The following is an 11,680-nucleotide window of genomic DNA, read 5'->3' as shown; positions in this document are numbered from 1 at the left end:
CCTACAAACCCTCTTCTCTGCCTCAGCTCTCACATTGTCCAATCTCTATACACACACACACACACACACACACTCACAAACTCACATACACACACACACATACACACAGTGATTTCTTTCCGGCCACACCCACATTCTCTTTGCTTGAAACATACCGATACACCAGTCTCTCAACACACCCACAAATCAATGTCTCCACGTGCACACACCCGCACACACACCTCTGTCTATCCCTCCACACCACTCTGGGCTCTACACACACATACACATACACACACACACACACACATTTTTGACGGTCTCTCCCTCCACTTACACCCCCCTCTGTACACACATACTCCCTTCTCTACCTCCACACCCACATAAGCACCCCAGTCTACACAAACATAAACCCCAGTCCCTCCCTCAGCACACACACACGCCCACCCAAACACTGCAATCTCTTTCTCCCCACCGTCTCTCGCACACTCCACAAAAACACACCCATGTCTCCCTCCACATTTCCCTGCCACTACCTTCACTACCACACCCCAATCTCTCCAAACACAGATGTTTTCCTGTCTCTACACATGCACCCACAGACACCCCTCCCTCTCTCCATACACGTCCTGTGTGTCTGTCTATACACATACACACAAACACACACACACACACCGCTATCTCTCCCTCCACACAAACATCCCCAGGCCTCCCTCCAGAAACACACCCCAGCTCTCCCTCCACACACACACTGTCACTCCAGACACACACGCACCTGTCTCCCCATCCATACACACACGCAAACGCACACACACCTCTCCCTACACACACACCCCATATCTGCACACTTACATAAAAACACAGACACAGCCTAGTTTCCACACACAAGCACACAAACCATTCTCGCCACACACACACACTCAGACCCACACGGCATCTCTCGCTTCACACACAGACACACACACACACACACACTTCGCATATCTTGTACCACACACTCAATCGATCTCACCCTCCACACCTATATGTCAGGCTGTACACAGACACACATGTCTGTCCTTGCACAATCCTTGTTTCTCCCTCCATCCTGCCCAGTCTCTCTCTCTATATGCTCCCTCTCTTGCTCCTTCCACACACACTCTCATCTCTACATACACACTCATACACAAACCCATATCCCCCTACACACAAACACACACACACACACAGACACCTATATCTCCCTCCAGACCCCCATCTCTCCCTCCACAAATCAACCCCATTTCTACAGATTCTTCCACACACCCAGATCTGCCCCCCTATCCTTCTCATCTCTCCCTCCATACACACACACACACACACACACACATTTGTCCCTACCCCTTTCTCTCCCTCCACACCCACAATCCAGTCTCTACACACCCATTCACACACACACACCCTTTTGCCCACAATCACAAACACCCTCACCCGTGTCTCCCTCCTCAACCCCAATCTCTCTCTACACACACACCTGTTTCACCTTCCATAGACACACAAACGCCTCTCCCTCCACATACCTCCTGTCTCTCCACAAACATGCACAACCTAGTCTCTCCACACACACTTACAAACCCTTCTCTACTTCCACACACACATCCCCTACTCTCCCTCCAAAACCTCTTCTCTCCCTCAAGTCCCACATACACCCATCTCTACACACACACATACACACACACACAGACACATTGCCTGAAACATACACCCCAGTCTCTCAACACACACACACACATCAATGTCTCTACGTGCACACACGTGCACACACACCCCTGGATCCCTCCACACCCCTCTGGTCTCTACACACACACACCTTCCACAGTCTCTCTCTCTACTCACACATCTTCTCTACACACATACACCCGTCACTTCCTCCACACCCACACAAGCACCACAGTCTCCACAAACACAGTCCCCAGTCTCTCCAACACACTTACCCACACCATGTCTCTCCCTCCACACACACACACCTAAACACCCCAGTCTCTTTCTCGTACCCTCAACTGTTTCCACCTTCCCCCAACACACATCCATTTTTCGCTCCCCATCCTCCCTCCTCTCCCTCCACAAGCACTCCCCAATCTTTCCGCACACAAACACCCCCGACTGCACACACACACACACACACACACCCCTGTCTGTCTCTCCACACACCTCTTGTCTCTACACACACACACAATATCATCTCTTACTCCACACACACATGCTACCCTCTCCATACACACAACCGCAGTCTCCCTCCACGCATACCAAAGTCCTTCTTTCCACAGCAGCCCTCCCAGACTCTCCACCATACACACATACAGGCACAAACCCGTGCCTACACACATACACCTGTTTCCACCTGCACCTACACACCACTGTGGCCACACACACCCACATGCTCACTGCAGTCTCTGCACACACACACGCACACACCCACATCTCTGCCTCCACACAAACACACCCTAGTCTCCCTCCAGAAACACAACCCTGGCTCTCCCTCCACACACACACTTTCACTCCAGAAACACACAGCCCTATCTCCCCATGTACATTCACACCTCAGTCTCTCAACACACACACACACACACAAACACACACACATACACCTCTCCCTCCACACACACCGCATCTCTCCATAGGTGCACAAAAACACACACACACCCTCATCTCCACACACACTCATACACACAGCCCAGTCTCTACACACACATTCACGTCTTTTCTATCACAACCCCTGTGTCTCCCCCCATTCCTGCCCATTCAACATGCTCCCCCGTTTCTCCGTACAAACATCCCCTGTTGCTCCCTCCACACACACTCCCATCTCTACACACACACTCACACATGCAAACCTATCTCTCTCCCCCCACACACCCATTTCTCCATACACACACACAAAGCAGTCTCTCCACCCACACAAATACCCTGTCTCACCCTTAAAACTCACACACACATCCAACTCTCCACACACACACACACACACACACTGACACATGACACTGTCTCTCCCTCCACAACCTCCAACTCTCCCTCCACAACCTCCATCTCTCCCTCCACACACACATACACACATCTCTCCATCCAAACACATGCAATCTCTCCACACACACATCCCCTACACACACCCCAGTGTCACCACAAGTGGAAACAAACACACATACAAACCAGTCTCTCCATACATACACTCACTCTCCCCATCTCTAACTCCACACTGACACCCCAGTCTTCTCACACATGCATAAACAATTCTCTCCCACCACAGACACCCCCATCCCTACACACACATGCACATCACCTGTCTCTGCATCCGCACACTCCCCAGTCCCTCTGCACACACACAGACACACACACGTCTAACTTATCACTCCACACACAAACACACACACACCCCTGACTCCCTCCATACCCCTTCTGAATCTCGCTCCAGATCTTCCTGTCTCTCCTACAACTCCCCCGATTCTCCCTCCAAATCCCCAAGCTCTCTCTCCACACACACCCTAGTCTCTCCACACAAACACACACAAATCCATCTCTTCCTACACACACACACCTCAGTTTCCCTGCACATACTAACACATAGACATGCACACCTGTCTTCCACACAACCACACCCACGTCTGTAAGTCCACACCCAACCCCAGTCATTGCACACCCACACAAACTCGCACACCCCAGTCTCTCCAAACACACCAACCCCAACTCTGCACACACACACATACAAACCTGTCCTTTCTCCACAGCCACACACCCATCTCTCTCTCCACAACCCTGTATCTCCACACACACACACAGTCTTCCTCCACACCTCCCCTGTCTCTCCCTCCACACTCCCATCATTCCCTCCACACAACCCCGTCTCTACACAACAACCCCATCGCTACACACATACCCCCACTCACCCCTTCTCTCCTCCGAACACATACACACACAGTCTCATTACACACTCACCACACACCCATCTCTCCCTCCCATGCACAACCCAGTCTCTACACACCCATACACACACACACAGACACATACCCATATCCTCACAATCACAGACACCCACACCCGTCTCTCCCTCCACACCCCCATTGTCTCCCTACACACACACAAACACACAGAAACGTCTCTCCCTCCACACAGCTCCCTTCTCTCCACACACATGCACACACTAGTCTGTATGCACACGCACACACACCACAGTCTCAAAAAACAGACAATCAATCTCTCCATATACATGCACACACACCCCCACAGACACAAACAGCATCTCTCCCTCCACACATATACACACCCACACACACCCATCATTCTCTATACCCACCTGACATCTAGACACACACACAGACACATCTCTACCTCCACAGTTACATGCCAGTCTTGCCCCATGCACTCACACAGCTGTCTCCCTCCACATACGTACCCCAGTCTCTACACACACACACATACACACTCACACACCCATCACTCCACACATAAAAACACCATATCTCTCTCTCCCTTCACACCCCCCCAAATCTCCCTCCTCATTCTCCCAACTCTGCATTTTCACTCAAACCCCAGTCTCTCAACACATACACATACACACACACGTCCACACACACACACACACACCCCTCTGGTCTCTCCTCACAGCAACCCACACGGTAGCTCTCCCTCCACACACGGCACCACACATCCCCCCATCGCTTGCTACACACACACCCGTGTCTTCCTCCATTCCCCCCATCTCTCGATACACATCCTACTCTCTCCACACATACACACACACTCCCGTACCTCCCTATAAACACCCTATCTCTCCCTACACACACACACACTCATTACTTCTTCCACATTTAAACTCCAGTCTCTTCCACACTTACACCCCTGTCTCCTTCCACTCTAACACCCTCGTCTCTCCATATACACCTGCTAACTCTCCTTTCACAACCCCCGGTCTCTCCTTCCACACTCACACACACTCATGCTCTCTAATTCCACACTCACACCCTTGTGTGCTCGTATACACACACACACAAACAAACTTCTCTTCCTCCACAGACACCCCATCCCTACACACACACATACACACAAACACCTGTCTCTGAATCCCCATACTCCCCAGTCTCTCTACACATACACACACACAAACCCCAGTCTCTCTAACACACATACTCACAAAGAGCCACACCATGTCTCTCCCTCCACACACACACACACACACACACACACACACACACACCCATATGTCAGTCCTCACAGACACCCTCAGCACTCCTTCCAGAAACTCATCCCTGGCTCTCCCTGCATACACACACCACCATGACTACACAAACACACACACCCCATCTCTCCACATGCACACGAAAACACACACACAACGTAGTCTCCACAAACACACAGCCCAATCTCTACACACACACGCACACATGCACAACCCCGACTTCCCCTCCACAGAAACACACAAACACGCGTCTCTCCCTTTACACTTCCCTGTCTCACCCTCCACCCCGACACAACACTTTGCACACACACACAACGCGGATTCTCCCTCCACACCCTCCTCATCCTCTCCCTACACATTCCTCCCCTCTCCCCCTGCACACTGACCCCCCAGTCTCTCCTCGCACAAACACATAAACTCACACCCGTCTCGCATTCCACACCACTGTTGCTCCAACCACAGTCATACCCCAGTCTCTCTACACACACCTCTGTCTCGCCATGTGTGTACACCTACACCCCCATGTCTCCAGCACACATACGGACGCACAGACCCACACCGTATCTTTTCTTCCAACACACACCGCCGGACTCCTTCCATCTCTCCCTCCATACCCACACACCAGTCTTACACAAACACACACACACAAACCCATCTCTCCCTCCATGCAAACACACACCTGTGTCTCACCCATACTCTCCTTGTATGTCCGTTCAAACACAATAAGCACATCTCTACACAGACCCCCCCCCACAACACCATCTCACTTTCCACAACCTCATCTCTCCAGTATACACACACAAATACACACACATGCCTATCTCTCCCTCCACACACACCTCCGTCTCTACACACATACACCTGTCTCTCCCTCCACACCCCCTTATCTCTACATACACACAAACACACACATACACACATCTCTCCTTCCACAACCCCCATTTGTCCCTCCAGCACTCTCTGTACATGTTCCCCTTTTCTCCTACCACACACACTCCCATCTCTACACACACACTCACACACACAAACTCATCTCTCCCTCCACACACACATAGCTGTCTCTCCCCCACCACTCACCCTGTCTCTCCACCCCCACACACCCATGTCTCCCTGTACACACAGATACATAAAGCAGTCTCTCCTTCCACACAAACACCCCCGACCCACCCTTAAAACCCACACACATCCAAGTCTCCACACACACACCATCACACACACCGTCTCTCCCTCCACACCTATACTTCCATCTCTCCCTAAACACCCAATCACCCCATCTGTACACACACAACCCACACAAACATGTCTCTACCTCCACACACACAGACACACATTTGACCCTCCCAACACACCCCAATCTCTCCACACACACACCCGCACACACATGACAGTCTCTCCACAGGTGCACAGAGCCCAGTCTCTCCAAACACATGCACACACACATCTGTCTCTCCACACACATACACCCATACCTCCATCTCTAACTCCACGCTCAAACCTCAGTGTGCTCACACACACACACTCTTGTCTCCCACCACACACAAACCCATCCATATACAGACAGACACACACACACACCCACCAGTCTAACCCTCGGCATGCACATCTCTTTGTGTTCCTCAACACTCACACAGACACACAAACAGACACCCACACACTCACACATCCCTTTCTCCTTCCATACACGCACAGAGAAATGTCTCTCCCTCCTCACACGTCTCATCTCTCCACAAGCAGGCACAACCTAGTGTCTACACACACGCACACACACATCCCCTTCTGTCCCTACAAACCCTCTTCTCTGCCTCAGCTCTCACATTGTCCAATCTCTATACACACACACACACACACACACTCACAAACTCACATACACACACACACACATACACACAGTGATTTCTTTCCGGCCACACCCACATTCTCTTTGCTTGAAACATACCGATACACCAGTCTCTCAACACACCCACAAATCAATGTCTCCACGTGCACACACCCGCACACACACCTCTGTCTATCCCTCCACACCACTCTGGGCTCTACACACACATACACATACACACACACACACACACATTTTTGACGGTCTCTCCCTCCACTTACACCCCCCTCTGTACACACATACTCCCTTCTCTACCTCCACACCCACATAATCACCCCAGTCTACACAAACATAAACCCCAGTCCCTCCCTCAGCACACACACACGCCCACCCAAACACTGCAATCTCTTTCTCCCCACCGTCTCTCGCACACTCCACAAAAACACACCCATGTCTCCCTCCACATTTCTCTGCCACTACCTTCACTACCACACCCCAATCTCTCCAAACACAGATGTTTTCCTGTCTCTACACATGCACCCACAGACACCCCTCCCTCTCTCCATACACGTCCTGTGTGTCTGTCTATACACATACACACAAACACACACACACACACCGCTATCTCTCCCTCCACACAAACATCCCCAGGCCTCCCTCCAGAAACACACCCCAGCTCTCCCTCCACACACACACTGTCACTCCAGACACACACGAACCTGTCTCCCCATCCATACACACACGCAAACGCACACACACCTCTCCCTACACACACACCCCATATCTGCACACTTACATAAAAACACAGACACAGCCTAGTTTCCACACACAAGCACACAAACCATTCTCGCCACACACACACACTCAGACCCACACGGCATCTCTCGCTTCACACACAGACACACACACACACACACACTTCGCATATCTTGTACCACACACTCAATCGATCTCTCCCTCCACACCTATATGTCAGGCTGTACACAGACACACATGTCTGTCCTTGCACAATCCTTGTTTCTCCCTCCATCCTGCCCAGTCTCTCTCTCTATATGCTCCCTCTCTTGCTCCTTCCACACACACTCTCATCTCTACATACACACTCATACACAAACCCATATCCCCCTACACACAAACACACACACACACACAGACACCTATATCTCCCTCCAGACCCCCATCTCTCCCTCCACAAATCAACGCCATTTCTACAGATTCTTCCACGCACCGAGATCTGCCCCCCTATCCTTCTCATCTCTCCCTCCATACACACACACACACACACACACATTTGTCCCTACCCCTTTCTCTCCCTCCACACCCACAATCCAGTCTCTACACACCCATTCACACACACACACCCTTTTGCCCACAATCACAAACACCCTCACCCGTGTCTCCCTCCTCAACCCCAATCTCTCTCTACACACACACCTGTTTCACCTGCCATAGACACACAAACGCCTCTCCCTCCACATACCTCCTGTCTCTCCACAAACATGCACAACCTAGTCTCTCCACACACACTTACAAACCCTTCTCTACTTCCACACACACATCCCCTACTCTCCCTCCAAAACCTCTTCTCTCCCTCAAGTCCCACATACACCCATCTCTACACACACACATACACACACACACACACACACACATTGCCTGAAACATACACCCCAGTCTCTCAACACACACACACACATCAATGTCTCTACGTGCACACACGTGCACACACACCCCTGGATCCCTCCACACCCCTCTGGTCTCTACACACACACACCTTCCACAGTCTCTCTCTCTACTCACACATCTTCTCTACACACATACACCCGTCACTTCCTCCACACCCACACAAGCACCACAGTCTCCACAAACACAGTCCCCAGTCTCTCCAACACACTTACCCACACCATGTCTCTCCCTCCACACACACACACCTAAACACCCCAGTCTCTTTCTCGTACCCTCAACTGTTTCCACCTTCCCCCAACACACATCCATTTTTCGCTCCCCATCCTCCCTCCTCTCCCTCCACAAGCACTCCCCAATCTTTCCGCACACAAACACCCCCGATTGCACACACACACACACACACACCCCTGTCTGTTTCTCCACACACCTCTTGTCTCTACACACACACACAATATCATCTCTTACTCCACACACACATGCTACCCTCTCCATACACACAACCGCAGTCTCCCTCCACGCATACCAAAGTCCTTCTTTCCACAGCAGCCCTCCCAGACTCTCCACCATACACACATACAGGCACAAACCCGTGCCTACACACATACACCTGTTTCCACCTGCACCTACACACCACTGTGGCCACACACACCCACATGCTCACTGCAGTCTCTGCACACACACACGCACACACCCACATCTCTGCCTCCACACAAACACACCCTAGTCTCCCTCCAGAAACACAACCCTGGCTCTCCCTCCACACACACACTTTCACTCCAGAAACACACAGCCCTATCTCCCCATGTACATTCACACCTCAGTCTCTCAACACACACACACACACACAAACACACACACATACACCTCTCCCTCCACACACACCGCATCTCTCCATAGGTGCACAAAAACACACACACACCCTCATCTCCACACACACTCATACACACAGCCCAGTCTCTACACACACATTCACGTCTTTTCTATCACAACCCCTGTGTCTCCCCCCATTCCTGCCCATTCAACATGCTCCCCCGTTTCTCCGTACAAACATCCCCTGTTGCTCCCTCCACACACACTCCCATCTCTACACACACACTCACACATGCAAACCTATCTCTCTCCCCCCACACACCCATTTCTCCATACACACACACAAAGCAGTCTCTCCACCCACACAAATACCCTGTCTCACCCTTAAAACTCACACACACATCCAACTCTCCACACACACACACACACACACACTGACACATGACACTGTCTCTCCCTCCACAACCTCCAACTCTCCCTCCACAACCTCCATCTCTCCCTCCACACACACATACACACATCTCTCCATCCAAACACATGCAATCTCTCCACACACACACGCCCTACACACACCCCAGTGTCACCACAAGTGGAAACAAACACACATACAAACCAGTCTCTCCATACATACACTCACTCTCCCCATCTCTAACTCCACACTGACACCCCAGTCTTCTCACACATGCATAAACAATTCTCTCCCACCACAGACACCCCCATCCCTACACACACATGCACATCACCTGTCTCTGCATCCGCACACTCCCCAGTCCCTCTGCACACACACAGACACACACACGTCTAACTTATCACTCCACACACAAACACACACACACCCCTGACTCCCTCCATACCCCTTCTGAATCTCGCTCCAGATCTTCCTGTCTCTCCTACAACTCCCCCGATTCTCCCTCCAAATCCCCAAGCTCTCTCTCCACACACACCCTAGTCTCTCCACACAAACACACACAAATCCATCTCTTCCTACACACACACACCTCAGTTTCCCTGCACATACTAACACATAGACATGCACACCTGTCTTCCACACAACCACACCCACGTCTGTAAGTCCACACCCAACCCCAGTCATTGCACACCCACACAAACTCGCACACCCCAGTCTCTCCAAACACACCAACCCCAACTCTGCACACACACACATACAAACCTGTCCTTTCTCCACAGCCACACACCCATCTCTCTCTCCACAACCCTGTATCTCCACACACACACACAGTCTTCCTCCACACCTCCCCTGTCTCTCCCTCCACACTCCCATCATTCCCTCCACACAACCCCGTCTCTACACAACAACCCCATCGCTACACACATACCCCCACTCACCCCTTCTCTCCTCCGAACACATACACACACAGTCTCATTACACACTCACCACACACCCATCTCTCCCTCCCACGCACAACCCAGTCTCTACACACCCATACACACACACACAGACACATACCCATATCCTCACAATCACAGACACCCACACCCGTCTCTCCCTCCACACCCCCATTGTCTCCCTACACACACACAAACACACAGAAACGTCTCTCCCTCCACACAGCTCCCTTCTCTCCACACACATGCACACACTAGTCTGTATGCACACGCACACACACCACAGTCTCAACAAACAGACAACCAATCTCTCCATATACATGCACACACACCCCCACAGACACAAACAGCATCTCTCCCTCCACACATACACACACCCACACACACCCATCATTCTCTTTACCCACCTGACGTCTAGACACACACACACAGACACATCTCTACCTCCACAGTTACATGCCAGTCTTGCCCCATGCACTCACACAGCTGTCTCCCTCCACATACGTACCCCAGTCTCTACACACACACACATACACACTCACACACCCATCACTCCACACATAAAAACACCATATCTCTCTCTCCCTTCACACCCCCCCAAATCTCCCTCCTCATTCTCCCAACTCTGCATTTTCACTCAAACCCCAGTCTCTCAACACATACACATACACACACACGTCCACACACACACACACACACCCCTCTGGTCTCTCCTCACAGCAACCCACACGGTAGCTCTCCCTCCACACACGTCACCACACATCCCCCCATCGCTTGCTACACACACACCCGTGTCTTCCTCCATTCCCCCCATCTCTCGATACACATCCTACTCTCTCCACACATACACACAC

This window comes from Eschrichtius robustus, chromosome 9 (genome assembly GCF_028021215.1).
Source record: "Eschrichtius robustus isolate mEscRob2 chromosome 9, mEscRob2.pri, whole genome shotgun sequence".
NCBI lineage: Eukaryota > Metazoa > Chordata > Mammalia > Artiodactyla > Eschrichtiidae > Eschrichtius > Eschrichtius robustus.
The sequence above is the reverse complement of the archived record's forward strand: the minus strand, read 5'-3'. Positions refer to the sequence as shown.